This window comes from Lipotes vexillifer, unplaced genomic scaffold (assembly GCF_000442215.2).
Source record: "Lipotes vexillifer unplaced genomic scaffold, Lipotes_vexillifer_v1.1 scaffold720, whole genome shotgun sequence".
NCBI lineage: Eukaryota > Metazoa > Chordata > Mammalia > Artiodactyla > Lipotidae > Lipotes > Lipotes vexillifer.
Window position 1 is genome coordinate 95,384 of NW_006791129.1, and position 22,537 is coordinate 117,920.

The 22,537-nt window shown below is 34.9% G+C and overlaps 1 pseudogene; it reads right to left on the reverse strand.

The window, feature by feature from the left end:
* Positions 1-20,386: 20,386 nt before the first annotated feature.
* LOC103082974 (60S ribosomal protein L23a pseudogene) lies at positions 20,387-20,842 on the reverse strand (annotated as a pseudogene).
* Positions 20,843-22,537: the final 1,695 nt, after the last annotated feature.

Sequence of the window (22,537 nt, forward strand, 5' to 3'; positions counted from 1 at the left end):
CACAGATTTTTGTTTAAGGGAAGCATTTTTAATGTAGACTATAGTCATTTATAATAAGCTGTGTCCAGGTATGGAATTCTATATCAATTAAGGTTCAATTTGGCGATGAGTGAAAGAATAAAAGTTCAAATAACAGAAACTTAAACTGATAAGGTTTAAGTCTCCCAGTTAAAAATTCAGAAGTCAGCTGTCCAGGGCTGCTAGAGAATAAGTCATCAGAGACTTATGTTCTTGATGGCTTGCCATTCTGTCATCCCTAGGGAGTAGCAGTCATTTTTTTCATATTTCAGTTTTCGTTTGTATAATTTTCCTTCATGTATTCTGATACTACTATGGTGTAAAAGTGAATTTTTTTCATGTTTCAGTCTTCATTTTGATCATTTTCATCCATTTTCCTGAAGTAATTTTTATTGTCAAAGAAGCAAAATAATGTCATAGTATTTTCTTTTCAGTTTTTAACCTTGCTTTATGGAATACATACAATTTTCTAGAACTATCAGACCAGACTTACTGCATCCCAGGAGGTGGAAAATCTAGCTGTTGCCAGAAGGAGCGCTCATCCTGCCATTACCCTGGCAACTCCAAGTCTCAGGATAATATAGAGAGACATGATTTAGCTCAAACAACTTCAGGATGTATTATTGCCTACATTCCAAGCTACCAAACCATGGATGTCAAACAATTCCCAGTACAAATTAGTCTCAGAGAGGCAAACTTACACCTATTTTTTGTTAACTGTAAAATATCTTCTCCAGTTTTATTCTCACGGCAACCCCAAAATAAAAAGTGTCTGAGGAAAGAAGTCTAACGTTCAGCCTATCCATAGGTCTTTTCTTGGGTACTGACATTTCACTCTAGCTGGATCACTATTTGCCATATTCTATTCATTAAAAAAGCCTAAATCACCTAGATTTCACTTGGTTACTAGTGCAGTGATCCTCTGTGGGGCTGGTAATCACGTGAGGTCATGTTGGAAAAGGTGTACATTTTTGGTTACAGTGATTGGGGGGTCCTTATTGATATTCAGTTGGCAAGGGCCAGGAGTTCTAGTTCTAGCTTTCCTGAAGTGCTCAGGAGAGTCATTTACATATAGAAAATATATACACAGTTTCTATGCAGGGGAAAAATGGTTTATAATTATTTGATCATAAATCCTAGCCTAATTTAACCTATAGAAATATTTTTTGCACAGTTTTAACATACACTGAATTTTCCAGGAATGCATTTATATTAAAATAAGTTTGTACTTTGATTTGGATCTTTATCAAAAGTTGATCTTAATTTAGGAAAAAGTGTCACATCATGGATGACACTATCACCCATGATAGAATGTTAAATGTATCAGGCTGCTTTCCCTGTTAGGGTAGTGTATATAAATATCACACTGTTCACATTTTTCTGTGACATTTCTTTTGTATAGTATGACAATAGATAAGTATACAATAATTTAATTTTCTGTTCTTTTCTAGACAATTCTTTGTTTCCAAAGTTTGCTATTATTAAAAAATACTGCTATAAAAATTTTTGGACATGTCTATGTGCTATAGTCTGAATGTTTGTGTCTCCCCAAAGTTCGTATGTTGATATCCTAACCCTCAAGATGATGGTATAGGAAATGAAGTCTTTGGGATTTGATTAGGGTATGAGGCGGGAGTTCTCATGGATAGGATTTGTGCCCTTGTAGGTGAGTCCTGAAAGAGCTCCTTCCTCCCTTCCACCATGTGAGGTTTCAGCTGGAAGGTGTTATCAAATGAACAAGGAAACCGGTTCTCAACAGAACCTGCCTATGCTGGCACCCTGATATTGGACCACCAGCCTCCAGAACTATGAGGAATAAATTCTGTTGTTTATAAGCTACATAGTCTATGGTATTTTTGTTATGGCATCCAAGTTGGGCTATGACACTGCTTTAGACAATGGCAAGACTTTACAGATATTCACCTGGGAACAGACTTTCTGTTATAAAGTTTGGGCAGGAATGGTATTCAGAATATTTAACCACTGTAATGTCACTGGCAGCACCCTATCAGAATGTAGGCCAGCAATCACCTACTTACTAAGCTGTACAAATGTGGACCAACATACTAATATTCATGGATATAAATGTTTTTATAATTATTAAATAATTCCAGACTGTATCCAAACAGGTTCTACTTGTCTATATTATCAAAACCAGTAGAAAATGAGGGCTCTGTTTGCTCTACTTAGCGTTATCAGACTTGGATATTTTTTTCTGAAGAAGTAATTAACACATCATAATGGTTTTTCTTTGCATTTCCTTAATGGTTAATACCATGTTTTTCTAAATTGATGCTTTTTTGCTTCATCTTTTCAAAATTTCTGTTCTTTTCCTTTTGTTTTCTAGTAGATTATTTATATTCTTTTACTAATTCAGACAATATACCTATTCTTTATATTTAACCCTTTATTTATCGTTACTGCTCCAATGACTTCTCCAAATTTGTTGCTTGTCTTTATCATGTCTTTGCTTATTATGAACTATTATATAAAATGCACTTTATAAAGTCAAATATTCCCTTTATTATGTCCATGTCTTATGTGTCACTTAAGAAATCTTCCTACCTGAACTCATTCTTTCCTAAAATTATTTTTTGGTGGATTATGTATGATCAGGGTTCATTTTTTCTTTGTATGGAAAATCAGTTGCCCCAGCAAATTTATTGAAATGCTCATCCTTTCCACATTTGTCTTCAAAGAAATATATACCATAAAAGGAATTTACATAAAAGTATACATCTGACTCTTTGCTCTATAGTCTGTTATTTTAATCAGTTTGTCGAATTCTACACAAAATCAGAACTGACTTAATACCTATAATTTACATTGCATGTTTCAAATCTAATGAGGCAAGTTTCTCTCCCCACCTCTGTTCTTTGGAATTATCATTTTTGGCTATGTTTAGTCTTTGGACTTTCTCTAAGTATTTTAGAATTAGTTTATGACAAAATATCCCAAAATAATACTTGTTTTATTTTTGAATAAAAATATGAGTTTTCTCCCCCAACCATTATGAATCATCTAGAATACTCTTTTGTGGGCATTCAGCCTATTTTGGACACCTCTGAAATACAGTGTACATAACTGTCTTAGTTCTATCACTAAATTGATGAAATGTATTCTCTAGTCACCTGAAAAATTTCAATTATTTCTTACACATGCAATGCTCCTTCACAACTAATGTCTCTGTTTCAACAGTTCCATGGCCTAGATAATTTTCTTCTAGTTTTCAGCTAATAAAATTCGACATATCTTTGATAAACACCTGGAAATATCCTGTCCTATATTATATTTTATGATACAGAAGTATAATCAGATGCATTTTCTTATTCTATTATACTACTATACAATACATCTAATTTTATAATATTTTTCAATGTGTCTATTTCCTTTATTAATGTGCCTGTGTAATAATATCAGAAAACAGATAATATTAATATTAGATTCCAAATACTTAACACAGTGCTTAGATCTACGAAGATTATATTTTTTCTTAAATCAATTCATTAGATTCTTTTCAAATTTATATTTTTTCTAAATTAAATATTATCCTGTCAGAGAAATACATTTATTTGGTATATAAGACCAATTGTTAAATTATATGACATTTGCATGTAATATAAATTTAGATGGATATTCATTAGGAGAAAATTAATTACTAAATTTTTATGGATATATTATAGCTTTAAGAATTACAGTTAATTAGTACCTTCTTAGTGTCTCAGAATTTCATTGTTTATACCACTTAGTCAATTCTTAACATGTAAATCTAATTATGTTCTTTTATGTATTCCAGGCTTCTGAATAGAAACGTAAAATAGTCATGATAGAAGATAACTTGATCACCTGTTGTTGTTTTTTTTTCACATTTAGCAGATAACTTGCCTTTATTGAGAAAAGAAAGGTTTGTCTCTTATTTTTTAGGATTTTTCTTAAAGCACTTTTTGCTTCAAAGCAAAACTGATAAAAAAGAAAATTCAGAGATTTCTCATTCTTTCTTAGGGTTTCCATTTCTGCTTACATCATGCATGTGTTCTCACATGCTGTCTACTTTATCCATCAGAGTGCTTGGATATTAATGATAGTTGTTTTACATTTCAGTCTGGTATTTCCAACATCCCTGCCATGTCTAGTTCTGGTGCTTGCTCTGTCTCTTCAAATTGTGCTTTCTGCCTTTTTGTGTGCCTTGTAATTTTCTCTTGATAGCTGGCCATACATAATGCATAAGGAACTGCTATAAATAGCTCTTTGGTAATTCAGTGGTGAGGTGTGAGGTGGAGGGGGAGGGACAGCGTCCTATAGTCCTGTGATTAGGTCTCCGCCTCTCAGTGAGTTTATGCCTCCAGACTGTGAGCTTCCCAGGTGTTTCTCAGTTTTTCCTCCCTCCTTAGGTGGGACAGGATGGCTGGAGCTGACTGAAGCTGGGTAGTCATCCCTCAGTATTTGGGGAGGATAGGTTTCAGGACCCCCAGCCCCACCCCAGGGATACCAAAATCTGCAAATGTTCAAGTCCCCTACATAAAACGGCAAAGTACAGTAGGTCCTCTGTGTCCATGGGTTTCGCATCCCTGGATACAGAGGACCTGCTGTATTTCCCTTCCCCCAGGTCAATTAGGCTCTTATAATATGCAGCTGGTTAGGCTCTGGTTAACCAGTTTCCCCTGAGGGCAGGGCTTATTAAGAGGAGCAGAGTGCTCTGGCGTCTTTCGAAATGATTCCTTTTCCTCTCCTCTTGCTGGAAGTACACGGGGAATTTTCTCCAATATTTACTGTGAGAACCTGGTGGAGCTCCTGTAGGTAAATCTCACAAATTTGTGGGGCCGCCATGACTGGGTCCCCCTGAAGATTTTAACTCTCAGAGTTGTCTGCACGGAGCTTCCAGCACTTGGTCAATTACAGTGCAGGTTTTCCTGGCCCAGGTCTGGTTCCGCCAGTGATTTCCATTACGGAGTCTCTGATCTGGTAAGCTGACTTCTATATTCGCCTGTCTCTCCAATCTTAGAGACTGTGGTTTGCCGTGTTCTTACCTCTCATATGGATCCGAGAAAAGCTGTCAATTTTTCAGTCTGTTCAGTTTTTTACTTGTGAGGGTGAAACGGTGATTTCCAAGCTCCTTACATGCAGAACTAAAAATCCAAAGTCCCAAGATTACCTTGTTGTATACTTGTGTAGATAAGATTGCATTTTCTGTATGCTAGCAAGCAAAGTCTACTTGATTTTTAAACTGAAGATGTATGTGTTAAGTATGTAGATTATAAATGTTCATCTGGGTGTATTTTTTTTATATATATAAATTTATTTATTTATTTATGGCTGCATTGGGTCTTTGTTGCTGCATGCGGACTTTGGACTTTCTCTAGTTGTGGCGAGCGGGTGGGCTACTCTTCCTTGAGGTGCACAGGCTTCTTATTGCGGTGGCTTCTTTTCCATGTGGTGCACGGGCTCTAGGTGTGCAGGCTTCAGTAGTTGCAGCACACAGGCTCAGTAGTTGTGGCTCCTGGGCTCTAGAGTGCAGGCTCAGTAGTTGTGGTGCACGGGCTTAGTTGTTCCGTGGCATGTGGGATCTTCCTGGACCAGGACTCAAACCCGTGTCCCCTGCACTGGCAGGTGGATTCTTAACCACTGCGCCACCAGAGAAGTCTGTGTGGGTGTATTTTTAAAGCAAAATCATCCTAGTAAAGCTCAGAGAAACATATTCTAAAAAAAATGGTGCATTATGAGAGACTATAGAATTATTTCCCCAACTGAAACAACCCCCTTTGAAAGACTGTTCAAAAGATTGGCTTAAGTTTCAGATTAATATCGTGAATTTTATTTTTTAAGATTTGATGTGGATGATTTGTAGACATAAATATTTGAATTGTTTAATAGTAATCAAGGATTTAATTGTAAGTTTGAATCATCAAAATTATTTTCCAAAGATACATGCTTCCAATGTATTGCAGCAAATTACAAATTGTTATCTAAAATAATGAATGTTGTGCTTTTTTCTAGTTATCTGTACTTTGTTAAAATCACATCTTAAATCATTCTTTTTCTCTCATTTGAAGATGCTTTTACTTTATTTGCGTTAAATACTGTGCTTCATAATACTTTTGTTAAATTTAGAGACAGCTTGACACCTGCAATTTTATTCTTAATTCTACTATTGATGTGGCCATCTAGTTCCTTTGTTTTCCATTAGTAAGAGATGTAGATATATATTTGTTAAACGAAGTAAACAATTATACCTTATGGATGTTCACACTTATTTTATGTTCTATTCAAAGATTTTGTCCCATCATTTCTGAAGTAATAGAATATATTTAGGAAGAAAGGTAGAAAAATGATCACTGATGCAAACTCAGTGTTCATGTAAATGAGAGCAATCCAGTATTGCTTCAAGCAGGGGATATAATGTCTGATGTGGTATAGAGGTAATGCATAAGCTTATGATTGCTAGAAACTGTTGTGCTTTACACAAATCTAAAATAAGAATTTAATCCTCTTCAATTTGATTTGTTGGTGTATTTTTAGTTAATTGTTAAAAATGTTAAGATAATTGTAGATTTACAGGCAGTTGTAAGGAATAATACACAGAGATCCTGAGCCATCTTTACTTAGTTCCTCAATGATAACTTGCAAAACTATTGGGCAGTATCACAACCAGGATATTGACACTGATCTGGTTAAGATAAAGAACATTTCTATCACCACAAGGATTCCTCATGTTGCTTTTTTGTATCTCTCAACTTCCTTACCTGCACCACCTACTTATATCCTGACAACCACTAATATGTTTTATTTCTATGTTTGCCATTTCAAAGATGCTGTTTAATGCAATGATACAGAATGTGACGTTTAGGGATTGTCCTTTATTACTCAGCAAAATTCTCTGGAGTTTCATCCAGATTGTTCCATATATTCATAGTCTGTACTCTTTTATTGCCTACTTATACTTCATTGTAAGGCTATAAAACAGTTTTTTTTAATGCTTTCTCTTTTATTCGTTTATATAAATAATATTTTCCAAGACTTGGTTCCCAATTCCTTTCCCTAAATAATTGAGCCTTCTTAATCCCCTCCATTATAAACACTTCAATACCATATTCCCTAGGCAATTATAGGTATTTGTATAGCATAGTATATTTGCACCAGTGAATAAATGCATTTGTAATTGTTCCCTTGTTACTTTATATATTTCCATAACTACATGTAAAATTGGCAAAGTAAATCATAATAACTAGTTGTCACTGGATACATATTATGATCAGTTTTTATGCTAAGCATCTCATAGGCACATGTAACGATTCTTACAGCAACTATATGAAGTATTGAAGTATTATTGATCCATTTTACAGGTAATAAAACTAAAGATTATCAAAGAACACCCAAGCCTTTCACTCCATACCCTCTACACTAGATTGTTTTGTGCTTTAAGTGTACTCTTTTTTTGGAGATATAACTGATACATAACATTGTGTAAGTTTAAGGTGTACAACATGTTGATTTGATACATTTATGTATTGCAGTATGATTACCTCTGTAATGTTAGGTAACACCTCTATCATGTCACATAATTATTCATTGCTTTTTAGTGGTGAGAACATTTAAGATCTAGTCTCTTAGCAACTTTTGATGCATATGATATAAAAGTATTGTTGACTGTAATCACTGTGATGTGCATTAGGTCTCCAGAACTTATTCATCTTCTAGTTGCAAGCTTGTACCTGTTAACAACCTCTCCCCAATTCACCCCTTTCCCCCTGACCTACCACTGATAACTTCCATTCTATTCTGTTTCTACTAGTTCAGTTTTTTACCTTCCGCATATTAGTGAGATCATACAATACTTATCCTTCTCTGTCTGGGTAATCACAGTAAAATGCACTCATTTCCATCTATGTTCTTGCAAATGGTAGGATTTCCTTCTTTCTCATGGTTGAATAATATTCTATTGTATGTGTACACCAAAACATCTTTATCCATTCATTCATTGACAGACACTTAGGTTGTTTCCATATATTGGCTATTGTGCATAATTCTACAGTAAACATGGGAATGCAGCTATCTTTTTGATATTTTCTTTTCATTTCCTTTTGATATATCCCCAGAAGTGAGATTGCTGGATCTTATGGTAGGTCTATTTTTAATTTTTGGAGGAAGCACCATACTGTTTTCAATAGAGGCTGCATCAATTTACATTCCCACCCATAGGGCACTAGGATTTGCTCTTCTCCACACCTTTGTCAATACTTGTTACCTCTTGTCTTCTTGATGATGGACATTCTAACAGGTATCAGATGATATCACATTATGGTTTTGATTTCCATTTTCCTGATGATTAGTGGTGTTGAATTTATTTTTCTCGTTCTGTAGGTTGCCTTTTCATTTTGTTGATGGTTTCCTTTGCTGTGCAGACGCTTTTCAATTTGATGTAGTCCCACTTGTTGATTTTTGCTTTCATTGCTTGTGCTTTTGGTGTCATATCCAAAAAGATCATTGACAAGACCGATGTCAAGAAACTTCTTCCTTATGTTTTCTTCTGGGAATTTTACAATATCATGTCTTATGTTGAAGTGTTTAATAAATTTCAAGTTAATTTTTGTGGTGGTGTATTATAGGGGTCCAATTACATTATTTTGCACGTGGCTCTCCTGTTTTCCCAACATGATTTGTTGAAGAGAATATCCTTTTCCCTTTGAGTCTTCTTGGCTCCCTTGTCAAATAAAATATTAGTTGACCATATATGTGTGGGTTTATTTCTGGTGTTTCTATCCTGTTCCCTTGGTCTATGTGTCTATTTTTTATGCAAGTATCATACTATTTTAATACTATAGCTTCCTAGTATAGTTTTAAATCAGAAAAAGTCACACCCCTGATTTTGTTCTTCTTTCTTATGATTTCTTTTGATAATAGGGGTCTTTTGTAGATTCATAAAAATGTGAGGATTGCTTTTTCTATTTTTGTGAAAAATGCCATTGGAATTTTTGATATGGATTGCACTGAATCTATAGATGGATTTGGGTAGTATGGATATTTTAACAATATTCTTATGATCCGTGAACATGGAATATCTTTCCATTTGCTTGTGTCATCTTCAATTTATTTAATCACAGTCTTGCTATTTTCATTGTACAGATCTTCCACTTCCTTAGTTAAATTTATTCTTAAGTATTTTATTATTTTGATGCTATTGTGAATGGAATAGTTTTCTTTGTATCTTTTTCAGAAGTTCCATTGTTAGTGTTTAGAACCACAACTGGTTTCTGTATGTTACTTTTATATCCTGCAATTTTATGGAGTTGGTTAATTAGTTCCAAAAGGTTTTTGTTGAGTTTTAATGATTGTATGTAAGATCATATCATCTGCAAATTTTACTCTTTTCTTTCCTATTTGGATGCTCTTTATTTTTTTTATCTTGCCAAGTTACTCTAACTAGGATTTCCAGTAAAATGTCCAATAAGAGTGGTAAAGGGAGCACACTTTTCATATTACTGATCTTAAAGAAAAAGATTTCAACCTTTCACCATTGAGTGTGATGCTAGCTGTGGGTTTGTCATAAATGCCTTTTATTATATCAAGGTCTGATCCTTCTTACCCACTTAAGTGTTTTTATCATGAAAGGATATAACATTTTGTCAAAGGCTTTTTCTGCATCTGTGAAGATGAGAATACGTTGTTTATCTTTCATTCTATTAATGTGGTGTAGCACATTTATTGATTTGTGTATTTTGAACCAGCCTTGCATCCACAGGATAAACCCCACTTAGTCATGGTAAATAATCCTTTTAGTGTGTTGTTGAATTCAGTTTACTAACATTTGGTTGAGAATTTTTGCATCCTATATTTATCAGGGATATTGGCCTATAATTTTCTTTTCTTGTAGAGTCTTTATCTGGCTTTGGTATCAGGATAATGCCGGCTTCATAAAATGAGTTTGGAAGTGTTTCCTCATCTTCAGCTTTTTGGAAGCATTTAAAAAGGACTGGCAATAATTCTTCTTTCAATGTTTTGTAGAATTCACCAGTAAAACCATCTGGTCCTGGGCTCTTCTGCATTGGGGAGTTTTTGGTTATTAATTTAGTCCCTTACTCATTACAAGTCTGTTCAGATTTTCTATTTCATCATACTTCTCATCTTGGGAGGTTGAATGTTTCTAGAAATTTATTGATTTCTTGTAGGTTATCCAATTTGTTGGCATTTAATTACCTATAGTAGTTTCTTGTAATTCTATGTATTTCTATGGTCATAGTACAGTATCAGTCATAATGTCTCCTCTGACGTTTCTGATTTTATTTGAGTCTTCTATCTTTTTTATTAGTTTAGCTAAAGATTTGTCAATTTTGTTTATCTTTTAAAATAAATCAGCTCTTTGTTTCATTGATCTTTTAAAATTGTTTTTTCTGGTCTACATTATAGTTGTTTTTGCTTTGATATTTTTTTCTTTCCTTCTTTCTACTAACTTTGGGATTAATTTGTCTTCATTTTTTAGTTCCTTAAGAAGAAAGGTTAGGTTGTTTATTTGAGTTATTTCTGTTTTCTTAGTATATGTATTTATTGCTATAAACATCTTGCTTAGAACTGCTTTTGCATCACACACCATAGGTTTTGGTGTGTGATGGGTCCATTTTCATCTCTTTCTTAATATTTTTTTATTTCCCTTTTGATTTCTTCTTTGATCTATTGGTTATCCAGGAGTATGTTGTTAGTTTCAACATGTTTGTAAATTTTCCAGCTTTCCTTTTACTCTTGATTTCTCATTTTATTCCATTGTGGTTGGAGAAGATACTTGGTATGATTTCAGTCTTTCTAAATTTACTACAACTTGTTTTTTGGCCCTATGATCTATCATGGAGAATGTTCCATGTGCACTTGAGAAGAATGTGTATTCTGCTGCTACTGGATGAGTGTGTGTGTGTGTGTGTGTGTGTGTGTATGTATAATACATTTGGTTCAACATTTCCTTGTTGATTTTCTGTCTGGATGATCTATCCATTGTTGAAAGGGAGGTACTGAAATCCCCTACTATTAATGTATCATTGCCTATCCTTTCAGTTCTGTTAGTAGTTACTTAATATAAGTAGGTGCTCTGATGTTGGGTGTGTATATTTTTACAACTGTTATATTTTTTATGAGTTGAACTTTTGCACAGAATAACTTTTTCCATCCCCTCACTTTGATTCTCTGTTGTCCTTAAAGCTGAAGTATGTCTCTTGTAGACATCCTATAGTTGAGTCTTCTCTGTCACCTCTTCTGATCTTCACTAGTTGCCTTCAGGTGGGAGATACTTGCCATTTGTCCAGTTTATATCTGGGGCTTTCTCTTACCTTGTTTGGATACACTTGCTCCATGCTTCTTGCTCCCTCTTGTGGCAGAATTCTTCAGTTTATATATTTTCTCTGGATCTTACTACTCACAAGACCAGCTGCTGGAAGCCTCTCTTTTGTTTTTCTGAAGGTGGCACCTCAGTTCGTTTGTGGTTTCTCCCTTGACCACAGACCCTGGCCTTTTTTCCATGTGCACTCCCTTTCTACCACTCATTGTCAATGCAGCCCTCAGGAGCACACACAAGGAGTCAGTCTCATAGTGGGAGGTGTGTGGGTTTGGCAACTAGTGCATCGTGGTTGCCATGAGGGCCTGGTAGGTAAGAGTATCCTTGAGTGAGGATTTCCCAGTGACTATGGATGGGTTTCCTGCCAGAGTTCACAACACAACAGGAACCACATCCGTTTAATACCCTATAGTATTCTTCTCTTCCTCTTACAGGATCCCTTTCCTCCTCCTAGTCATGGGAGTCCCACCTCAATACTTAGTGCTGCAGGAGAGAAATGATTTTCTCTAGGAGTGTCCTGCAAACTAGGGAAGCCAGGAGCTCACTCAGGCTCTCCCTTTCCCCCAGGGGAAATATCACCACTGCCTAGTTCAGCCTCACACTGTGCCTCCTTAGGGGGAGGGTCAGTGCTGGCAAAGTTCCTCTTACCCTCTCCAATGTGTCCAAGCTTGTATAATTTTTTGTTCTAAAGAAGTACTGGAAGCTGTCCTCAGTAATCCTGGACTTCTACAGAAGTTCTCTTATCAATGGGTATCTGGCCAAGTCAGCACTCTCTAGCTGTCCCTGACTGTGGCCAAGAGAGTTTGAGCTGGTTCACAGATTCCTACTGGTTCTGCAGCCTATATGAGGTCTGTCTGCCCATTACCTGATGCAGAGGTGGGTGAGACTCCTCCCAGGTCCCTTGGCATATGGTGCTGGATTCAACATCTCCCACAGAGGTACATTTGTTCAGGGACGGATACTGAATTTTAGCTGTTAAGTGGGGGAACAAATAGGAGGGACTCCTCATACTGCCATGATGCTGACATCATTCCCTGTAGGACACTTTGCTTAACTGCTTATCCATTGAGAAACATCTGGGTCGTCTCCAGTTTTTGACTATTATGAATAAAACTGCTATAAACATTTATGTTCAAGTTTTTATGTTGATGTATGTTTTTATTTCTCTAGGAGTAATATCCAAGAGTGCATTTATTGGATTGTGTGGTAGTTGCATGCTGAGTTATTTTAAGAAGCTACTAAACTGTTTTCCAGAAAGTCCATGTTTCACATTCCTATCAGTAATGTATGAGTAATCCAGTTTCTGTCCATTCTAACCAACATTTGGTACTGTCACTATTTTCTAAAGCCATTCTGGTAGATGTGATATCCATTGTGGTTTTAATTTGTATTTCTCTAATGGCTAATGAAGTTGAACATGTTTTCATGTACTCATTTGCCATCTGTATATCATCTGTGGGAAAATGTGCCTTCTTATCCTTTACCCATTTTTAGATACTCCTGTGTATTTTTTCTAACATGAGATAAAACAAAATAAACTAATACCACATTTGGAAGGGGTATATAAGAAAGGAAATCAGGGTGTGGAAAATTTTAAAGGTAAACTTAGGCAACCTGCACCAGACAAGGCTGCACGAGAAACATGCCACAATTCACTTTTCAATAGCTGAATAGGGTCATAATCTTGGGTCTGAGCTTCCTCTCCTACAAAACAAGGAACAAAACCATCAATATGGATTTACTGTCTGTAATATTTACTATATTTACTAATATTTAATATGATCAGCAATTCATAAATCTTTTTTCTTAAAGTGAAAAATTATTATTTTTACTATAGGTACAGTATAATTTACAAATATGTGTGTATATCTGTATATAGATAGATCCAAAAGTTCAGTCATTCCATCATTATATCATGATACGTGATAAAATATTTCATTCTGTAAGTAATGTGTTTAATGGAACAATGATATGGATCCTATAGTCAGACTTATTGAGACTTAAAACCTGAATTTGGCAATTAGTAACTGGTCAACCTTGCTTCTGCTCTGATTTTCTCAAACTAGAAAATGAGAAAAAGTGAGAAAAATATTATATTCAAAATTCCTAGCAGGAGCCTAGCAAAATATATGATATCAATACTTTATTACCTAAGAGTAAAAATGTTTATCCTTTATATTATTTTTTTATCATTTTCTGATTCTTTTTCTCAAATTGTGAGTGGCAGGGTTGGTTAGGAGATATGGAGAAAAAAGGTCTGGGGTAAAAGGAAGGAAAGAATATAGTATTATTCACCAGTGCCTGTGGGTATGCAGAAACTGTGGGTAAACTTGTTTGCAGCTTTCCATATAAAATAAATGAATTGTAAAAAGAAGATCATAATAGCCTGATCATGAAAAACTGCTACTGAAGTTTATTTGCACCCATGATATCGTATACCTGAGGGGAAAATGTATTAGAAAATGATCACTTTGGGTTGATTCTCTGTTATTTTTTGTTTGTTTGTTTTCCCTGTAATAAATAGCCTCTGATACTCTGTCTCCTGTTTTCCTTAAGGTATCACACTTAGTAGAGTCCTTGGACTCTGCCCCAATTATAAAACTCCTAGAAGTCCCGCTTTCTGAACTGCATTGAACTGTTTCTAAAGGCAGTTAACCAGTGATCAGAGGAGGGCCAGCTACTGTTAAGCAGTACATCAAAAGACAGCCAGTGAAGGCAGTTTATTTTCTTGCTATTGTATTTTCCACCCCACGGAGGGAGGTGCAATACTTGTTGGTGCTTGCTTTCTTTTAATTTGTAGAGATAATACAGTGCAAGTAAAATGATATCAGACACAGTCCCTCAAAGAATGAAACTTTATTCAAAATGCCTGAGTAATCACTGTTTAGAGAATTTGAAATTAAATCTTCTGTGGAACTGCATAAAAATAGGTCATAAGATTTCTTTTCTCTATTAGTATAGAAAACATCCATGGAGTATCAAATGAGAGAGGTTCATTTTTTAAAATTATACAAATGCCAAAAATATATACTCTTTTTATACTTTTTATAATATGTAGTAACCATTTCTTCCCAGTGATTCAAATTTTCTTGTGAATTTTAATATCACAATTTAAATTTTTATATATTTATATTTTTAAAATTTTATATTTTATATAATATGTAGTAATGACTTTTCAGTGATTCAAATTTTGTTGTGAATTTTAATTGTGCAATTTAAATATAATTGTGTAATTAACAATTACAGAATCAAGTTGAACAATATATGCAATTTTCTTGTAGTGATTATTTACATTTTACTGTGAACTTGTCAGTGACAGAGACATGATTAGAAATTATATCCCCTGAATTTTTTGTGAGAATCTATTCCTTCATACTGTGCAGTTTTTCATCTGTCCTTAAATAATGAATCTATCTGTGGTTGTCACAGCACTTCTCAATATCATAAACAAAGGAATTACAACAAAAAAGCTGAGCTAATACTGTTCTAGTAATGTTTAGTTTGAAGTAGGCTAAATAAATATTTCAGTTTAGATATGCAATTTTTTCCTGCTTCCTATGTTTAATTTGTTTTATTTCACTGCCACGGATACACCTTGAGTATAAATTATTGTTCCTGAAGCAAGGAACTGATAATTATCAGAGCTTTATTAGACTTATACAAATTCTCAGTGAAACTATATAAATATGCTATATCATTAGCTGCAGTAAAAATGAAATAGAAATCTAGATAATACTGTTATGATTTCCTTAAATTATGTAAGGGGATTATAAGCCAATAGTAATATTAATCTTTAATAATTTTACCTCAATTTTAGTGATGATTTATCTGCACTCAAATATGCCATTACTCCAAATTCTCATTTATACATTTAATTTCATAATATTCTTATAATTTACCTTGTAAGGTAGGAAGCAGATTGCACTCTCTTTATTTTAAATATTCAAGGAAATATAGGAGACTGCTATTTTAGGTCATCTTTTGCTATAGTAACAGAAATCACCAATAACTCAGTGGCTTACAAATGCAGTTTTTTCTTTGCTCACATTACATAAAGGATATGGGTCAACTACAAGTCTTCTTCTGGTCTCTCCTGGTTTTTCTGGGCTTGGCTGGACTCAGCTCTATGTGAGTTCTCATCCTGGAACAAAATTTGGAGGAGCAGTGACTATCTAAGTCATTTTGTTTTTATGGTGAAAGGCAGAAGTTCCATAAACTATAAAATACATTAAGGCATTTCACTCAGCTACAGCAAATGTCACATCTTTCATACCTCATTAGTAAAAGCATGTCAAATGTTCAAGAGTTGCAACTCAATGGTTTGAGAAGGTCTGTTATACCTACAGAGAAGCATGATGCAGAATAAGAGGGAATGAATGATTATAAACAAATAATACAAATTACTATGATTATCCTTCAGTCCCAACTTTGCCTACCTATTTTTGTGCCTTCAAACTATAGTCCTGATATTTTCAGGTTGTATAACTGTTAACATTTTATCCCTGATGTCTTAAAGCAAAACCCCCTTTCAGATGAAAACATTTTGATCAACTAATATTTGGTTGTTTCACTTCATGTTATAGCATCTCAGTAGTTCAGAATCCTAGCTTCCAGGTTGATAAGTATAAGCAGGAAGATAAAAAGGGTTATCTCTTCAAAAATAAGAAATTATATAAGGTATTGTATATAAAATCATAATCACCCTGTATTTTGTTTAATAAAGTTTAAGGATTTTTTCTAACACTAACTAAGCTTTCCTCCATAAATACAAATGACAGTATATTTAAACTAGAATTAGGTTCACTTACTATAATACTAAGTTTGGTAAAATTGATATTTGCTAAAATGCATATTTGAAATCAGTACAGTTAAAGAAGAGAAGGAGAAAAAAAAAAAAAAAAAAAAAACCCTGCAACTCAGACAAATACATCTAGCAATTGGTGGTATGAATTCCCATACTATTCCCTTAAGTAGAACATAAGTATAAAACTGGACAAGAATACTATTACATGACACTAGAAAATGACCAAAGATAGATGATATTTTGAGAAGTGTTTCCTCATGAAGGAGAAGCACTGCCTCAAGTAACAGTGCTTGCATTCGTGGGCTTCTTGTCTCAGGCCATTTCCACATCCCTAGAAATGGATGTCTTGATCCAGAGTATGTGGCATAGAAGACAGCATATTAATGGAGAGATTCTGGAAGTGAGAAAGCTTTAAAAAAGTTAAAGATTAACAGCAAGACTGCAGTAGCAGCAACAGCAACTCTTCTCATATTCTTCAGTGAGTGCTGAACAGGAAAAGTAGGTAAGGGGCCCCAGAGGATGCTGGGGAAAACAGAAGATCTGGGGAGTTTGCAAATTTAATGCACCTTTGAATGCATTTTTCAAGGAACACAGATTGAGCAGCATAAGGTGGAACCTTTTGAGACTTGAGGTGAATAATCCCCTTTATGAATATTGGTGACTTCTAAACTGTGCAGGTATACAGAAGACCACTAGGGAGCCAGGAAAAAAATGAGAATAGATATCTGTGGCTGCATACTGAAGTGAAGACAAAATAATTGCCTACTGAGATAAATACCAACAGTTCTCATAGCCAAATTACAATCTGAGTTAAACAATAATTTATCTACAATGTCCAGTTTCCAACCAAAAAAATAGTAGAAAGGGCGGGAATAAATTAGGAGTTTGGGATTAAAATATACACACTACTATATATAAAATAGATAATCAACAAAGACTTACTGTATAGCACAGGAAACTATACTCAATATTTTGTAATAACCTATAAGGGAAAAGAATCTGAAAAATATATATGTATATTCATATATATATATATATATATATATATATATGAATGAATCACCTGTATACCTGAAACTAACACAACATTGTAAATCAGCTATATTTCAATAAAAATTTTTTTTAAAAAATATTAGACATGTACAGAAACTGAAATGTGAAACTCAGGAAGAAAAGCAGTGACCAGAAACTGATTCTGAATGGGGCCAGACAATAATTTATTAAAGAAAAGTCTTCAAAGAAAACATTATAAATGTGTCCAAAAGAGGGAAGAAAATTTTTCCATTATCCAGTTACCAAATACAGAAAATTAACAGAAAAATGGAAACTTTAAGGAAGAACCACATGGAAATTCTAGAGACAAAATTTATAATAATAGCAATGAAAATTTCACAAGATAGAATCAACAGCAAATTTGAGTCTGTGGAAGAAAGAAATGGTGAACTTGATTATAGACAGTTATCCAGTTATCCCTTCTGGAGAACAGAGAAATAAAGATTGAAAGAAAAGGAACAAAATCTTGTAAATCTGTTAGAACATATCAATTGTTCCAATGTTTGTGAAATTATAGTTTCAAAAGAGAGGAGAAAAAGCAGTAGAAACAATGCTCAAATTAATAATGGCCAAAAAGAATCCCAGATTTGTTTAAAACATTGATTTACAGACCCATGAAACTCAAGAACTTCAAAGTAAAATAAAAGCAGCATACCACACTGTGGTACTCTAGACATAATACTCCCTAAAGATGTTCATGTCTTAACCTCCAGAATCCATAAATATGTTACTTTACATGGCAAAAGAGATTGCAGAAGTGCTTGAATTAAGAATTTTGAGATGTAAAGATTACCCTGCATTATCCATGATGACCCCATGCAATCACAAGGGCTCTGATAAGAGGGAGGTTGAAGGGACAGAGTAAGAAAAAGATGTATGGTAATAGAAGCAGAGCTGGAGTGACCTACTTTGTGGATGGAAGAAAGAACCGCAAGCTAAGGGCTGCGGATAGATTCTATAAACTGGAAAAAAAGGAAACAGATTCTCCCCAGGAATAAAACACCACCACCACCTTGATTTCAGCCTGGTAAGACTCATTTCAGGCTTATGACCTCAGGAACTATAAGATAATTAATTTGTGTTTATAGCCATAAAATTTGTGGTAATTTGTTACGTACAGCAGCAGTAGAAAATTAATATGCATATATACACACATCATAGTAAGATTGGCAAAAGTCAAAAATAAGGAAAAAATAGGTAAAATAGCAAGTGGAAAACAGCATGTTACATATTTGGGAACAATACTATAAACAGCTGACTTCAAATCAGGAAAAGTAGAGGCCAGAAGACAATAGAATGACATATTCAGTGAGCTAGGTAAAGCATCCTAACAACAAACTGAGTTAGACAGCAAGACCTTAGATTTTAAAGGTCCAGTCATTTCAGCCTCTTGAAGGCTGTTTCCACTGCCTTTAATGTTCAGATCTTGGCCCCCTGTTTATAGACTGGTGCCTTGATATTCTTCCTTGTACCAGTGATCGCTTGATTTATTTATTATTACTAAAATGTCTCACACACAAAAAGATAAATATGTGAGATAATGAATGTATTAATTGACTAGATGGGAGGAATCCTTTCATAATGTATATCAAGTCACCATGATGTGCATTTTAAATAGCTCACAATTTTATATGTCAATTATACCTCAATAAAGCGGAACAAAAAAGAAAACAGGTGTTCCCTAACCTTTTCTGAGGCTCATCTATAAAGAGGCAACAATTTCTGTAGTTTGAACAGGTCATAAATTATGTCACTCCTAACCCCTTATACAAGGGTAAACATGTAATCACAATGTTTCTTGGAACTAATGTGTAGGCTTTGTGAAAAGTCATTTTGATTTTAGGTTAGGAGTTCTATATAGAGAGTAATGTGAAGCTCATGACAGCTGTCTTTCACTCTATTTAAAGAGAAGCTATTGTCAAATTCAATGTAAGGAATGCAAAGGGCACCCACAAAATAGAGACATAAAACTTTAATGTAATTACTTGAGCTCCTAAATCTAGGCATACCTGATGAAGCATTAGCATAACATTCTGTTACATAAACATACATTCCATTATTGATATTAATAAAAAATCATTTTTATATCATATTTGATGCACAAGTACTTCATAATATTGAAATTGGATCTCAGAGTAGGTCATTGTAAATGGCAAACCATAAAGTCTGGAACAAACTGAATTAAAATAGGGCAGAAGATAGTGAAGATTTTGTTATTCTCTTACTTTAAATTGTTACTCTGCTCATTCTACTATAATATAGCCCTCAGTTTTAAGTATTATAAATTTTATTCTCAGACTGGGCTAAGGGCAAAAAGGCCTAATTTACTCTCTAGCTGTTGTAGAAGGACCACATCTGTTAATAGCAGGGATAATTTTTTTTTAAAATGAGGTCCGTATTAAAAATATGAATGGATAACTATTGTCATTGCAGTTACTGGTTCTGAATTATTTGAAAAGATACTTACACAGCTAATGAAATCTTGAGAAATTATTGACAAGAAGATTGACAAATAAGAATCTATGATTTCTCAACCTCTGAATACAGCTCAGTTCTTATACCTGTGAAAAAGAAAGCCTCACTGTTAACGCCATCAGCTCTGGAAAGTGAAGTCCTCGTCTACACTCCTTTTAGATATAAACATGGACGGAAGGGCAAAAAGTATTCACTCAGAGAAAATTACAAGAGTGGATAGATTTCTGGTGAAAGCACTCACTTCACAGCCAGAAGACCTTGGCATTTGACTCTAGCACAATGTAGTATATGCTATGGAGTTGGGCCCACTCTCTGTTCCTCTTTTTGTATGTGTGTGCCCTTTTGTTCTTTTTTCTGATGAAAAAATTTATATTTAGAATTAGCCAGCTGGATTCAGTTTAATTTTTTTCTTTTTTTTAATTTAATTTTTATTTTATATTGGAGTATAGTTGATTTACAATGTTGTATTAGCTTCAGGTGACAGCAGAGTGATACACATGTCTATTATTTTTCAGATTCTTTTCCCATATAAATTATTATAGAATATTGAGTAGAATTCCCTGTGTTATACAGCAGGTCCTTGTTGTTTATCTGTTTTAAATATAGTAGTGTATATATGTGAATTCCAAACTCCTAATTTATCCCTCGTCCCACCTTTCCCCTTTGGGAACTATAAGTTTGTTTTCTATGTCTGTGAGTCTGTTTCTGTTTTGTAAATAACTTTAGAAGAACCTAATTTTGTTGGCAACATCCAATGCATCAGTCAGGACCTAGTGGAACATATGCCTTCTTCTCTCCATCGGGCTTGATTAGGGTATTGACCTTGGCCACTTCCATGTCATAGAGCTTCTCCACAGCCTGCTGGATTTGGTGCTCTTGGGGTTGATGTCATGATGAACACAAGTCTGTTGTTTACTGTTGTCTTCTACCTTCTACATGACTGACTTAGTAGTCAGGGGGAACTTGATGATGGCCTAGTGGGGGCAGTCTTCCAAGGATATTTGGGCCGCCTTCAGAGCTGCTGTGTCTTGGGTCTCTAGAAGGTGGGTGACCTATGGGTCTTCCATTTTTATGTGGCTGTGGACACCTTTTAGTGCTGCCTCCTTGGCCTTCAAAACCTTTGCTTTGGCTTCAGCTTTGGGAGGGTCAGGAATTTCCTTCTTTACTTTCAGCCACATCTTTGTAAAAAGCTTGTCCTTTTCTTAAATGAGAATGTTTATTATGATTATTCAGTAATCCTTTTTTTTGTGTGCTGTGTGTTTTGGAGTTTATTAAACATAACACTTAGTCTAAAGACCGTAGAAAGTCTAAATTGGGATTACGATGACACTAAAGGAGAAATAAATGTCATCTGGAGAATATGAACTCTGAGAAAAACTGACTTCTATAATCATCTCTAGATGTAATAACTGGACTTGACTTTACATTGGTTTCTAAAGTCAAAAAGATATATACTCCTTAAGATGTTTTCTCCAAAACTCCTCCTTGCTACACTTCCATAGTTTGGCCAGAAGTGTGTCACAAGATTGTCTCTAGTTGCAAGTAGAAACTGGAAAGATACTGCTAACTACAAAAATTACAACCCATAATTACAGTTTTTTTTTTTTAATAAGAGGGAAGTAGAGAATTACAATTTAGTAGAAGACTATTCATAATTGCCTATTCAGAAAATGAAATCATTGAGTTCCAGTTAATGACAAGAGACTTCTATAAATGATCATTTGTTACCATAATGAGAAGACTTCTAAATTACTGATAAACATTGAAAAATTATTCTTTCATGGATTTACAGAATGGTGGATTACTTGCTTAAGGATCTGTCTTCCCCTCACCTGGGAATTGGAACTTCAGCACTATTTACAGGACTGCTGTGAGGGCTGCAGTGTTTTTATGTGGACCCTGCTCTCTGGGCACAGTGGGTTGTTCTCTGTGTGTGCATTCTGTTTATTGAAAAGCCAAATAGTTAATGGTTTTGAGCTGCATCAGTTGAGATAACTAGGTTATGTTGCAGTAATCAACAGTAAAAATTCTTAGAGGCTTATAGCCATGAGTGTTTTCATCCTGTGTGTTCATCTCAGACTGGCACAAATTCTGCTTCCCACTGTCTTCATGTTGGGATCCAGGCTGACTGAATGACCTTGATCTGTAATTTCACTGGTCTTATGTAAAGGGGAAAGATGCATGGCTGTCCCTGGGCTAACTCTTAAAGCTTTTGACTGCAAGTGTCACATGACATTTTTACTCAACTTCTTTAACCAAGGCAAGTTATAAGACCCCTCCTAAATTCAAAAGGGCAGGGGATCAGTGAATACTTTGAGCAATAATAGAATATTCTTCAAAAGACACTGGGCACTGCGTAGGTTAGATTCTGACTCTGTCATTTAACAGCAATGCTATTTTTTGTTTGTTTGTTTTTTGTTTGTTTTTGTGGTACGCGGGCCTCTCACTGTTGTGGCCTCTGCCGTTGCGGAGCACAGGCTCCGGATGCCCAGGCTCAGCGGCCATGGCTTACGGGCCCAGCCGCTCCGCGGCATGTGGGATCTTCCCGGACCGGGGCACGAACCCGTGTCCCCTGCATTGGCGGGCGGACTCTCAACCACTGCGCCACGAGGGAAGCCCCGGGGCCTTTCTTTGACCTCGGTTGAAGCTATTTTGTTACAGCACACGGATGCCCGGTGACAAAATAACGGCTAGAAAATGCATAGCACAGTATTTGGCCTCAAAGCATCAACTTTAAACAAGGTTATATTATACTGGATTCAACTTTTGATTCAAAACATTAAAGTTGACTTAGATAAAAATAACCCATGTGCTCTAGTTCTAACCTATCTTCTTTTAATGAATTGCTACCCGGAGATCATAAAAGGCTGAAT